Raw genomic sequence first — 14815 nt, forward strand, 5'->3', positions numbered from 1 at the left:
TTCCACAGAGGAATGGGAAAGATCTGTCTTCTAAGTTGAGAAGTTGATCAGTTAACCTGGGCCAAGTACTGCCAGGGGAAAAAAAAAGCAAAACCAAACCCTACCTGTGAATATTCATTTAAGATTTTACAATAATTTCACCTAACTACAAAGAGGTGTCTGTATGTATTTCTGTGAATATTCTGTTCTATGAATTTATGATCTGACATAGAAAGCACTAATGTTGCTTTGAGTTCCAAAACCTTTGTCCTGGCAACTTACACTTAAATGCCATGCAATATATTCATTAAATTAAAACAGCTCAAGATAATTCTTTTTGAAGACTAGCTACTCTTCAAAGCAGTTATTTCAAAAATACATTTCATAGTAAATAGGAATTTAGTAGTAGATAGTAAATCAAATATCACTCCATTTCTGAACAACAGAAAGTGAAAATATTTGTTGCTCAGATTATATGTCATCTTCTCCAAGTCACACAGGCAAATGTCTCTCTGAAATATCAGTTTCCCTCCTTCACCTCTACTTTTTATACCCAACACAAAATACTGTTCCCAATATAAGTTGGGTATAAAAATTTGCTTCAGATTAAAATAATTAATAATCATCACCATCTTTTATTTTTGCAGTGTTGGAAACAACAGAAACATTACAATAGAGACGTTAAGTTCCCAGAATACATCCTCTTAATTGAGAATCAGATTCGTCCAGAATGAATAAACCATGATATATGCAATGCACATTGTGCTCAGAGAAAGCGGTTCTCTTCCACTTTGAAAGGGGCTTTATTAACTAATTACACAGTAATAATCAGAACATGCTGATCCCAGGGATTAATGACCAGAATGGTGTGATAGTTTCTGTGCACACCTTGGCCCATCAGCTCCCAGCAAGCCGCTAGTTATTCATCCTCAGGAAATTGCATTGTTCTTATTGGCATATTAAACTGCATATGAGACCAGAGCCTTCAGGTTTATGGATAGCTTAATTTTATTGGCTAATGTAGAAATAGCTAGTGTGTAGAGCAAAGGGAATGAATGTCTTGTATATCAAATTAATTGGGAATAATCCCTGAACTTTCTATTTACTTGATAATCACAAAAGATTTTCCAGTAGTAACGTGACTGATTTCATTTCACACCACTGCACTTACTACCAGTACCAATGTGTTCACATTGCCACAATTTGTCCTTTTTTTTTTTAAACAGCAGTATATACGTAATTTGACAACATTTGAGTTTACTGATTTCAAAATATTAATTGCAGTTATTGACAAAATTACAAAAACTTGGAAGAAGAGAAAGAGTGAGTGGAATTTTTCCTGCTGCCAGCAGGGCTTGCTTTCACAGAAAGTAACTCACATTAATTAATAGCAGTGAGAACTGTGACCCCAAAGCTCCCAGAGAGCAGTGGAACAGCAAGTCCTCACAGCCAACAGCCCTCTTTCCTGAGGGAGACAACCATTAGGAAAGGGCACAGCTGCTTTCCTACTGAGTATGTTCTTCCTTCAACATAATTTTCCACAACATAAAATATAATAGAACTGCTTTATTAAATCTCAGCTAGACTAAGTAATTTCTTACAAAATAACAAGACAAAATAAAAGCAGCTGAACATCTCCTCAGACTTGAGAAACACTGCCAGTGCTGCTACATGTAAAACTACACCTAACAGCTTTGTTTTGTGATAAGCAGGGTGAGGGGGTGGTTTCTTCAGCTCAGCAGCTTTTTCAGCATCGGCTATTATTTGAGGTTTAACCAGGGCATGGACTGTTACTGGCAGCAATGGCTTGGTCACATTTGTAAGCACGGTGTGGCACAATCGTGGTAACGTGTCAGACAAGCACAAGTGGGACGTGCTCTGGACTTGTGCCATTTCGTAGAAACAATGCTCTTCTCATTTAAGCAAGAAACAGTATCAAAGCATTGAACATGCCTTCTAAAGGAAGCAAGGCTGAGTGAAAAAAATGGGAAAGATGCTACACTTTAGTCCAGTGTAGAAATATGATAATGAGCAATTTTATGGTGACTTTCACCCAAGCTGCTCCAAGGGCTTTAATTAAACATATCTTGAATTCTTTATTTGTCCAACATTCATAATTTCAAAAAACAATCTTTGATATTTATGCATTAAGTTGGATTTTATCCAAGTAAGACCATAGAATCAAAAGCAAATGTTATTTTTCCTATCATCATATTATCCCAATCCCTTACAATCATTCATTAAGATAATCTCATTTTATCTGGATGAAAGACAAAAGCAGTATTTCAAGCCATCATTTTACAGATGAGATAGCAAGGTCCAGAAAGATTTAAAAACTGGGCAAGAGGAGCCTAGAGGTAAAGCCTGGGGCAACACCTTAATCACAGGTCATCCCGTCTTCCTGCCTGCCTGGGCCAATTGCTTGCCCTACTGCAGGTTGTGAATATATATATATTGGAGGAGGTTAGGTGTCTTGTTCTTTTTTTTTTTTTTAGCATGCATTAGAATCATAGAATGGTTTGGGTTGGAAGGGGCCTTAAAGATCATCTAGTTCCACGCCCCTGCCATTGGCTTTAGTACCAGTCCCATGTCTTAAAGAAGAATGTGCTATATACTTCATAGTCAGGCTCATGCTCCGCTCACTCTCCCCTCTTTCTACAGGGATACTCAACCGAAGATGTTCTGTGAATCTCAAGCAACCAAGAACCTGCCCCCAAAGTATTATCTTCGCTGGAGCATGGAGCTTTCTGGAGGATGGGGAAGTCCCTAAAGCAGAGAGTTCATCATTATTCTAGCAATTGCTTTGTAGATGATGAGGAAGATTTTGAACTCTGTTCTAAAATTGAGAATGAAACATGGTTAGCAAAGTACAGATGTCAAGTGCTCACGTTGGCCATCATTGTTTATGAGGCATGTAGCTGCATGCTGTACAATCTGAGGCTTCCTGTAGCATTCATATTAAGACAAAGGAAAAAGGGGTTGTGACAGTTGATACTAGACATGTCAGGAATGTGGATCAGTAGAGATGTTTCCTTCCTTGCTGGAAAAAAAGAGAAAGTTTCTGGACCACCTGAAATCTTCCTGACAAAAACACAAAACATGACCCCAATGCTATACTCTACTTTGGTAGCCTGCTTCGAGGTGCTGAAAATACTGGTGAGACCAAAAGATTAAGCTGAACATTAAAGTATTTCCTAACACTGGTACAAAACTATTAATCCTCATGCATGTCTTGGCTGGGTAAAACTTCCATCAACTGCTCTCTGCCCATCAGTTCAGGTTTTCCAAGCTCTGGGGTTTCTGCAAAAAGAAGGAAAGGAAGGAAAAGCATTGCTATCTCTACATAAGTATGGCATAAATGTCTTGTCTCACAAGCTCCCTGAGGATGAACAATGGGAGGGAGGGAACAAAGGGGGAGAAATAGCGCCTGGGTGACTTACTAATATACAGACCTATAGAAGTATCTGCCTAACCAGGATCCAAAAAGTTGTACATCTGTGCACAGAGGTCCACAAGTCCTCACATAAGGACTTTTACGCTCCTTGATATCAAAATCCTGCCAGAAGCCTCTCAAAGCATCTGCTCTTGGTGCCTCCAGCTTAAGGCCAGCAGCAAGCTGTCCATGACACCAGCAAACCCTCATCCAAAGGTGAGAGCTTTGACCCTGAAGATGAGTAGTCCTTCACAGCAGGCTGTCACGATGGCAGGGATGGCAGCCTGGCTCTGGGTAGTGCAGGAGGTCATTGGCACCACCTGTATACAGCGACAATCACAGGTTTGCAGATGAGGGGTCAGTCACAGCTTTCCACAGAGGCATGGGTACTCTTGGTCACCCGGGCCATATGGCCTTCATACTATGGAGAAACTGAGATTCAATAAACCACAAACAGCTTTCTGGGTTTCTGTTTGAGAGGGCAGGTCTAAATTTCAGTAAGACCATTTGTTGGGGTTTGTTACCTCTAAGCAAAAATCACTCTAATTTTGCCTTAGAAACAAGAATACAACCCTTGAAAGCATAACTGACAGCCAGGACTAATTAACCTGTGTATCACACAGAGCTGTTACAGGAGTTAGGATTTGTCTGATAGAGTTGTGCCTGGAAGAGTGATTATTTATATACCTGCTGCAATGGCAACACAGAAAGATGTCAAGAGTTTTCAGCTCTAAATGAGTTTGAGTCTAAATGAGTTTTCTGCAGGGATGCTGATCTCCGATCTTTTTTTTTTTTCCTTCTACTTTTAATATACTGATCACAAAACAATGAAGAAATGTGGGGCCATTGAAGAAGTGCAGCTGGGTTTGATCTGACAGGGTCAGAGTTTGTAGTATTTCATCAGTGTATCAAGATGCTAATCTCTCTGGTAGTGAATTTTCTTCTGTGTTGTCTGGAAATGCTCAGATGATGTTTTTCCAGCAGTGTACTGTTTCAAGGCTTCCAAAGAAAATGTCACTTATCTGAACTGTCCTTTGCTAGGTGATAGTTCTGTTTCTGACGTTTATTCCTCAGCCAAAGATAAGGGACAAACTTCTGATTGTGGCTAGGTAGTCTTAGCATAATATTTTAATTATATAATTAAAAAATGACTATATATTTTTTGGTTGGATAAAAAAGTGCAGAGCTTCCTAGAACGGTAGAGCTCGGAAAGTGAATAAGGGCTCCTTTTGCTGTTGCTGAAATACAACCATCAGTAAAGACAAGCCATCTCTGTCACAGACTGAGAATAACAAGAATGAATGGCAGACATCTCCACCTTAGAGATATGAGGACACAAAGTCTGGCAGGTGAGGATGCTGACAGCTGGAACAAAGCACCAAGAGACATTGATGTGCAGCCATCATTTGGTCTCTCCAAATCAAGACTGGGTACCTTTCTGGAAAATAAATCATAGATCAATGGGCCAGGGTGAATTTTTACAGCACATGGCATATTGGTCAGACTAAATAACTAGAGCTATCTTGCAGCCTCAGTCTCCATTAGTCAGCCGATCAGAGCAGCAAATGAAAGATCATGCATTCAGTAAGGACCACAGGCAGGAACCGAGCTAGGAAGGGGATATAATCTCCTGACCTTCCAGTGGGCAAATCACGGCTCCTTAAATAAATAAAGCCACAACTTATTCTATAGAAAGGTGCACAGGCTCTTGGTTTCACTCCCACATGGTAGGGCTTTTTTCCCTAGGAAACTTTCTGTTTCTCTCCATGCTTTTTTTTTGGCTCTTGTTGTTTTATTATGAGACAAAGGATAGGAACAGTACACTACTTTCTTTTGTAGCTTATGATTTTATATCCTACATCTGAAAACAAAATGTAGCATGAAATTTACTTTTTGTCTTAATGTGAAATTGGATCAAGTAAAAGCAATTTCTCTACTCTTAGCAAGAAGAACTCCTTAAAAATGGCTGAAAAGTCCTCCATTCACTTTAGAAAAAAAACAACCATCAGATTTGTACCTCAGCTCACAATGATATAATTACCATCTGATATAAGAATGATGATATTGAATTACAGATGGATCACCATGTCAAGCAACAAAATTATGAGATTTTCCTTTTGCACTAATGTATTGTTCAAATTCTGTCTCTCTCTGGCTTAATAAAAAGCACCAGGCTCTACGCAGCTGCAGCTAGAACAACTTTGGCTGTAAAATATTGGCTCTGTTTGTAGCAACTAGGACAATAGTTTTTATTTTAATAACAGCATTCAGTGAATCATGTTAATAAAAAATCCTCAAGAAATATAGGCCTGGAATACTTGGATTATTTTTTATTAGTTATTCTCCCATTTGAATGTGGCAGTACAGTTCAGAAATCTCTGGGACAAAAATCATATTATCACTATTGCTATTATTCATCCTCAGGGTAGCAGGACAGATCAGCTGCCGGGGAGGTTGCAGCAAAGTAGGGAGGAAGCACGAGGGCTCATAGCCTCCTCGCTATGCACTTGGTCCTGCTGCAGGAGCTGGGTGACAAGCACGGGAACTGCCACAGCACTGCCCAGCTCCCCCAACGCAGCAACACCATGCAGCAGCATATGCTCTGCCACAGCCCCCGAGGTACAAAACAGCTCTGAAGTGGCAGAGTACAGCCCATTTGGTGCATCAGGAGATGCTCTTGTAACAGCTTCTGAGAAGATGCCCTTTACAGACCCCATCAAACAAAACAGACCTCATCAAATAAAGCAGCTCTGAGACCAAACTGGTCCTTAGAAGTCCTCCAAAATACCCCTCTCACAGTGAACACTAAATAGCATTAATACACAGAAGTTGGCAGGACAAGCAAAATGTATGTGTCTCCATGCATCCATAATGGTGGCAGCCCTGTGCATGGGGAAAACAGACCCTCTCAGGAAGCAACTCTCTTCTCTGCATTTTGCATTACCTTGCGAAGTACCTAGAAATACTGCCAAACCACCAAGGTTTGAGTAAATAAGCAAATAGTCCCAGACTGTAATTAGTATAAAGCAGAATGATAAAATATAATGAAAAATGAGACCTTCCCCAGGCCATAAATAATTGGTTCTGACACAGTTTTTAAGAGTGATTTGTCCGTGTACACGAACAATGCAGGATGAACAGCAAACTGTGAGAGCTTTTATACATCTATAAATTAAAATGATCTAGGTGAAAATCATACACAGACACACACACACTTATATGAATACACAGAGATTTCACTGAGAAAATTAGTCTCAAGCTGTTCCTCTGATGCCACAGTGGCTGAATGACCAAACTCTCAAACAGGTACTTAGGTGCTTGGCTTCACCTGTTCGGGCAGTCCTAGCGCAGGGAAGGAATTAGCCACAAGTAACAGCTTAAGCAGGTGCAAGGTGAGCTCCCAGACAGCAAAGCTGCTATTATTTTGAGGGAGACTGTTGCCATAGTTTCTACAAAAATATTCCAGGTAACATTGAACCATTTGCTTATCCTATTTCAGTGATATTCCCCCTGCTGATGGCGGTGGTGCAACAAAAATCCTTGCCCTGGCATCAGTACCATTCAGCTGGAGAGTTTCCAGACCGTGGCAGGCAGCCACAGGTTGAGCTTCCCGTGCTCGGCCATTGTGCTGAAGAGGTGAAGGTGTCCAGGTCCCCATGGCTGGACTGGTACCCACAAGCTAGGGGAACAGCTCCAAGGTACAGCGCATCACCAGAGCCCCAAAACTACCGACTTGCCACACCAGGATGCAGAGTCACCAGTTTAAACCTTGTGACTCCCTCCTCACCTGTGTTACGGATGCATGCACACTCAAATCCAACAGGTGTTAAAACTCAGATTTATTCTTCAGCAAAAGTTAGTTAGAAGTCCAGTAACATTTTATAAAACCACAGGCTCAATGATGTAAAGAGAATTAATACCACATGGCCGATTTAAGAATCCCCAAGATTTAAAGTGATGGCTCAAAACGCATATGTCACTCCCCTACAGGCTGAGGGCTCTCTCCCTCGAGGAGTTACCTCGAGCGGTGCCCCGACCCGAGGGGGAGTCCCCGACTGCAGACCCGCTGCTCCGAGGAGGACTGATTCCAACACGTCCTCCAGCGGGACCCCGTCTATACCCCTGTTGAACCTGATCTTTGGTCATTTAATCCCTAGTGGCCAAAAAGGTCACCTCAGTGTACCTGGCATGTCTCGACTGGCCAGTTCAAATGTCAACCTCCAGGGTTTAGGGGTTTTTTTTTTCCTTCCCCTTCTCCCTGCCTGGAGAAGTTTTGTTTCCTGCTGGCGGGGGGGTGCGGAGAAGTGTACTGCCACAACCTGCCACACTGGTTCATCAACACCCTGTGTCCCTGCTGTCCCCTGGAAAGACCCTGTGGACCCCAAGGGACTGCCCAAATCCCCACAGCAAGGGTTTCCATAAGGAAACCTCACCGAGAAGGGTCTGAGCCCACAGGACCTGCCTGAGTGCCCAAACCACCAGCTATGGGCTCTCCTGGAGCAAAACTCTGTGACCACCACTTTGCAAGGGATAATGAAATACTCCTGAGGGTGGAGAGAAGGTGAATGTAACCACACACAGAAGTGTGGTCAGAGGTCCCATCCACCAGGCTATGGGCTTACCTCATCCAGTGACTAACATTAAACAATAAAATTACAAAATACATAAAAAAAATTGCTAACATAATCTGATTTTTAAATGCAATGGCATACAATGAAAGCCATTTGTCTGCGGTATGAATGAATGTGGACTAGAGCAGGCACACATCCAGATAGGTAAGAGTGGCTGGCCAGTCCCTGCGAGGGCTCGAAACATCCTGAAGCAGTTTACTGTAGAAACCATTGGCAGGGAGTGATGGGATTTTTCTCTCGAAATACAGTGTGGTTCAACTAAACACCAGAAAAAAGAATTATTAAAGCCAAGAGGTGTGTTTGGCACTACTGCAAAAGGTACAAACTGCCACTAATAGTATCAAGCTGGAAGTGATAGGAAAGTTCCCAGGCACCAGAGGCTCTGGAGCAGCCTCAGCCTGGGGCAGTGGGCAAGCCAACATGCTGAAGTGGGGCTTGGCAGACATGTGAGTGGGAAAACATGAAGTGACGGACAGGGATAGAGGGAGACTAGACTTGGTGGCTCAGGAAGGCCTGGCTCCTATTTGCATATCTTCAGGCAGAAAAAGTTCAGTCGGAAATTCACAGTTTTTTCATGGTGCTGGTGCCAGGTAGCGTCAATGAACAGTGCTTTCATCATTGTGATCTCTGTAAGACGGTCATTCCCATCCTTACATATGACCCAGCCTTGGCTTCACAGCTTTTTATTATTGCTGCCAGAACAGTATCCATGTAACATTAATAGGACCCGAAACTCAAAAAGGTTCAAATCTAAACAGAAGTATTTCTAATGTAAAATGCTCTTCTGCAACTACATTTTTCCCTCTGAAGTCATATTACAGAATGGCCCATGCCTGACTGAAGTACCACAGAAACACTTCAGATACTATTATGGGGATTCTGTAAAACCTGTAAAAAATCTGTACAATCCTGATTAGATATGTGTACACAGAAGGGGGAAGTAAAGTTAACACTGTGCATTAGAGCCTCTGCAGAGGCACACTGTGAATTGCTTTATGTTGTGCCTTCTAAAGTTTATTATCTGTTGTAAATATAAAGGCAATGAGGGAAATAATAATCTCTGCTCAGATCATCTGGGAAAAGATTGTTTAATGTCATTAATATTGTATAAAAATGAGTTACAAGCCCACTGTTTCTTGTATAAACCAGTCAAACTCTGTAGACTCAAGGGCATTTTGAAATATTTTTGCAGTCATGTTATTTGGAGAGCCCACAGGCCTCTCACAGCACCATCCTCACAGCCTGCTTTGGCCCAGCACTGGGCACTATGTGGTTTTTGCTAAGTGGATGTTCACAAAGAATTGGGGTGTTCAAAGTACCTGGGTATTTATAGGAAGTGAGAAAGCTGCTGTTCAGCCACTGTTTCTAGGGCTTATAAGCATAAATGGCAGAAAGCAGGTGCCTCCTTGTATGACTTGTGTATGAGACTAAACAGTCATGAACAGTAGGTGATTCTGAAGAATAAATAAGTAACATTGGGCTGCATGCACTGCCTGGATAGTCTAGAGAAGCCTTCATTTTACACTAGTGACTCCAAAGTCTTTGAGTGATGGCACTGATCTTGTTCTTTACAGTGTGACTGCTACATGTTCTGAGTAGAAAGAGGGAATTACATTTTAAGCGTTACAAGCATACCCATCTTAGCTCCTATGTAATGAAAAGCTATCCTCAAAGGACTTCCTCTTGCAGGGAGTGAATGTGCAGGATCCCGGTAAACTGGAAAGAGTGACAAAAATATTCCTAACAATTCAGACTGATTTGATTTTGTTTATGGACAGTGACAAAGCTGTCCAGAAAAACCTCACCTGGCACAGCAGCTTCTGCTGTTTTAAGACAAAAGAACGCCATGCACACGTGGAAGCGACCATGTGCCCCCGCAGAGGACACTGACATTACACACCCACACGCTTCTTATTTAGACAGGTGGCAGATTGTGAAATAGGTGGCTTTTAACAATCCCTGGTCACAATTTCTATGCAGACTCTACTTGTAAAGAGTGTGCCAGGCTCCCGTGGCATCAGAGATGGTCCTGTGCACATCTATGATTGTATAAAATTATTAGCCATGGTTATGAACAATTTATTGACCTATTGTATTTCTTTATTAAGGTATCCATGATTAATTCATCAGCTTGCCCATGGTAAAGTGCTTAAAATCAAAAGTGTAATGTAAAGTAAGACTAATTATTTCCAAGCTGTGTTTTCCAAACAAAAAATTCTTCCATACCGAAAGATAAAAATGTCAGTAGGAAATATTGTTCTGATGAAAGGACAACTACTGCCATTGACACACCACATCTACCTGCATGCACATACACAGACGCGTCTATACGGCTCCAGGCTTTGGAACAGTGAAATTGCCCAAAAACTGTCTTCCTCAGACTTGTCTCCTTGCTAGACCAGTCGCTCTCACTTCTCTCTGACCCCGCTGGCATTTCCAAAACAAATCTTCCTGACAGATGAGCTAGTTTCATCTTTTGTCTTCTATTAACCAAAACTGATCACTAGAGTTTAATACTCCTACTGTACCCTGCTCCAACAGAAGAGGAAATAGCTAGGCAGCGAGGAGCTGAAGAGCTACTGACTGACTGGGGGTGCAGTATTCAATCAGTGCTTTCACAATATTTGTGCTCACTGTCAACCTTTTTTTCATCCTTCTACCTTGCATACACACACACACACAAAAAGTAGAAAAATGGACATACTGCCTGATTTACATCTCTTCATAGTTCTAGAAGTTGTAGGTGCCGCTCCCTAGGCCAGATTTGGCTCTGTCTGTGGTGGTTTATGTACAAAGTTTTCAGAAGAGAACTTCAAACAGTGAGTGCAGAAGGATGAAAAAAAGAAAGAACCTGCTTTTTTAGGACAGGCCACACTCTCAGGTAATGTCACATCACATTCTCACAGAAAACCTCGATTCTCTGAAAACTCAATATTGTTTCAGTGTGCACACCATACTGCCAAAATTACCAGAATTTTTTTGTCAAAACTGCTAGATTTGTCCATCCAATGGCATTTGCCTACACTTTAAGAATATAACAGAAGAAGATAGCCAAAACTTGGTTTTTTTCTGTCCCCAAGAACTCAGCTTCAACAGTTAGTACTACAAGGGCTGCACCCAGCAAGTCCTGTGACTTGCTATGGGAGAAGGCTCAACTCCACAATCATGTCTCAGGCAAAGACAACACACTGCTAATTGTCAGAGAGACACTTCACAGATAAACAAGCAGCTTTTTTGCGAACAGTTCCCACTCTGTGAATGTTATATTCTGAGCTATCATAGGGCTAGTTGATATAACTAAGCATTTTTAAAGAGAAAGTTTATTCTAAGCAAAAAATCTTCATTTAAATAGAACTTTGTGACTTCATGTATGAACACTGGAAAAAAGTGCACAGCAGATAGATACAGGAGGGTAATTTTAGTCATGATAATACACCTTTTGTAAAAACTCACCCTGGACTAAAAACCTCTTGCTTTCCAGAGCTATTTGCAGGGCAATGGACAGTGGTACTCAGTACATAAATGAATGCCAAGCTAGGGGGACTGTCATGATCACAAGGTGCCAGGCAGTGACTGTCAAGTGTAGAGGGACCCCAGGATATCCACCCATCTGCCAGGACGTGCTGCGGGCCACAGAGCATCCCCCTCTGCAACAAACTAAAAGCCTATGATAATAAACCAAGATCCATCCACAGGAAGAGAACAGGAAAGATCAGGGACACCACTCACACCACTGGCTCTCCAATAACTGCAAATTGATGTGCTATTGCAAAAACCTAAAAGAAAATAAAATCCTAGATGGACCAGCAAAGCAGACCAGGATCATGCTACCAGAGCAGACATGAGAAGCCTTCTGTTGTCCCTTCTGTCTAGACCGAGTTCTGGTGACGGGTTTAAGCAGAGCAGAAAAGAGGACATACACTGAGACTCCTTTGAAGCGAATGCCCCGGCAGCAATCGTGCATGTTGCCCCCACCCTGGTTCACCAGTCACCAGCACCAGGGGAGGCCAAGGAGACGTGTCCTTCCCGGCACCCCAGAGAGCTGAAAGACGAGGTAATGACAGTACCAGCACAGTGCTAGCAGATGAATCCGGTGTCTCTTCAAAACCCCTTTGGATTCAATTTGTTGCATGCAAGGTCTCACGGCACAAACCTCATCCCTTTTCTCCAAGGTTTCCTCCCTTCACCTATTCTGCCCCTTGTGCAGAGCCATGAAGCTCCGTCTCAAAACAAGCCTAAGTCCCCCATTTCCCTGACCAAGCAAGCTCTTCAGAACTTGCCTCTTCAGGTACCCAGAAATTGTCTTCTAATTCACAGGATGAATTTATTCATGATCAATATGTAGCCATTTGATCCTGAGCTAATATTATCCTTCAACTCACAGAGCTCTTTCCTCTCCTCAGCATTTACCACCCAACATGTTTATTGAGATATTACATCCCCTCTAAATTTTGTTCAACCTGGCTAAACAAGCTAAGCTCATCAGAGGAAATGTTATAATTATTTTAAAATACAATTACCAGTTCTGCTAACGAGAGAGAATAGAGAGACTACAAAGTCAGGGGGACTTCAGTAGTAACAATTAAAACATGAAGGTACGTGCCTTAGGGATTTTAGCTGCAGACAATCATTAATTTCCCCATGAGACACAGCAATGAGCAAGCCTCCTACTAAAGATACAGATAATTCACTTTACACTCCACAATACCAAACCCGCCCAGCATCCAGCCAGCCCCCAGCTGGAAGAGCCCTTTTCACGTCTTCTGGCCTTTGCCAGCGTGGGTCTCAGGGGGTCCCTCCAGCTGCGGCACCAGTGGCGGCTGCACTAGCCGCAGTGGGAAGCAGAAGAGTGGCTGTGCTGAGGAGCAACCATCTCGTAGGTTATTACTGAATTTGTTTTCCACTGACCTAGACTGTCAGACCTACTTGGCTCCATTTCCAATCAAGTCTTTTTTCAACCTTTTCTAAAGACAAATAATCCCTCTTTTCTTAACCAAGTTGTGATTTTAAGACATTTATACTTTTACTTTGACATCAGAGGTTGAAAGGCAGGTAAATGAACTGTGAAATCTGGCCCACATTGGGGAAGAGCCCTGTAATTAAACCAGGAGTGCTCAATATACCAAACACTCATCTCCAAGAAGGAATAGCAGAAAAAAAAGTCTCCAATTTTAATGACAGTCTTCTCCAAGAAGTCAGTGGCTGAATGGACATGAAGCTGTGTTTGGGATGTAGCACGTCTCACCCACGTCTGGGAGGAAAGGCCCTGGGAGGGCACCCTCGAGGAACTTGTCTCCTTGTCTGAATTACAGCCCTGCAGGAGTGAGGGGCACTTCGTTAACGCAAACCTACTCCAGCAAGAAGGATTAAGCAGTTTTTTAACCCTCTGAGCATGCTGGCTCACTGTGCTTAAATCCTGATGACTCTTACAGCATCTCTAAGTGTCCAGGAATTGTATTATACGTAGATAGATATATGCATCTGTACAAAAGATGCTTCCATAAATGCTAGAGGAAACTGATTCCATTTGCGTAAGGAAGAAAAATGTTCTTGCCCTGCAGTCTGATAATACTTGCAAAAACTGTAGGAGATGATTTTTCTTCCTCACCCACAGTTCATTTTTCCCAAACCATTACATTTTCCTCTATGAGCAAAAACATGCTAATACTATACGATAGCTGTTTGGTAGCAAACCACATGGTTTACATCCTGCATGCGGCCTTATGGGTATTTGGTCCAGCCCTGGTGCACCTCAGGAAGGTTAGAAGAGAGGACACAACTTGCAGCACCTGGCAGAAGCTGAAGGTGAGCAAATGGCACCAGCTGACACCTGGACTGTCTGCAGGTGCTAAGACACTTGAATAATGCAAAAGCCTGGGGCATCTCCGCAGATCTGCCTCATTTATTACCTGCCCCACTGCCCACCCAGGCTGCACACCACGAAAGGGAGATGGGGGCAAGAAAAAAGTCTTATGCACCCATGGACACTGCCTGCATTCATCTGCGTGGTGACTGCTTTTCCCATTGCTCAGGCTGATTTAAGCCTAATCTTCCCTAATTTTCCAGAAAGCTGGCTTTGCAAAATATCATATAAACACAATTATTCTGTTTTATAGTAGCTGATCTACAAAAGAGATGCAGGAATAGTGTCTCTTCCAGTGCTGGGGCTGCTGGAGCTGAGGACACAGGTTTGCTCTGAACACATGATGGAGAGCTTTACTGCATGGCATGGCATTAAGCAGTGTTCGAGGCAGGCTGCGGGGATGGGACACCCATCCTCCTGGCATCAGCTGCCTCCTTCGTTACAACTTCAAAAGACTCAGAAATTAATACAACTTCATTGTTACTTTGCTACATGGCTGAAGCAGGTAGGGACATCCTTAATTGGGCTAGATAATGCCACAAGAATAAAATCCTGACATAACATAATGTCTCTTGGTGGCACATAAATGTCAAGACATTCATGGAAGACGAGTGTTGCAGCAAAACAAATGCCTGTATTTTCATTATACCGAGTGATGGATGAAGATGCAAATGTCACCATATGGCTGAAGGGTGCTGTGCAGATGAGTGGAGGTGGCTCGCTTGCAACGTGCTGCCCGAGCTGCTGCACACCACTGCTCCCGGGCAGGGGCTACCCAGGGCAATTTGTGCTAGAGCTGCCCAGGAGGGCATGCCAGGACCAGGCTGTGGTCACGTATGTTGTGGGGTATGTCCCTTCAGCTCTTTCTTCACTGGATTAATGCTGGCTCCACCTGATGTGGTATTGGCC

General features: G+C 42.7%; 1 long non-coding RNA gene across 1 annotated transcript in view; it reads right to left on the reverse strand.

Moving 5' to 3' along the window:
* Positions 1-14815, reverse strand: part of LOC138683736 (uncharacterized) — a 58837-nt gene that overhangs the window by 27763 nt on the left and 16259 nt on the right. The window contains exons 3-4 of the long non-coding RNA XR_011323165.1: positions 4731-4850; positions 2868-3015 (exon numbers count right to left, since the gene is read on the reverse strand). This is a non-coding gene — a long non-coding RNA (uncharacterized lncRNA). The remainder of the gene's footprint in view (positions 1-2867; positions 3016-4730; positions 4851-14815) is intronic.

The sequence above is a fragment of the Haliaeetus albicilla genome, chromosome Z (genome assembly GCF_947461875.1).
Source record: "Haliaeetus albicilla chromosome Z, bHalAlb1.1, whole genome shotgun sequence".
Taxonomy (NCBI): domain Eukaryota; kingdom Metazoa; phylum Chordata; class Aves; order Accipitriformes; family Accipitridae; genus Haliaeetus; species Haliaeetus albicilla.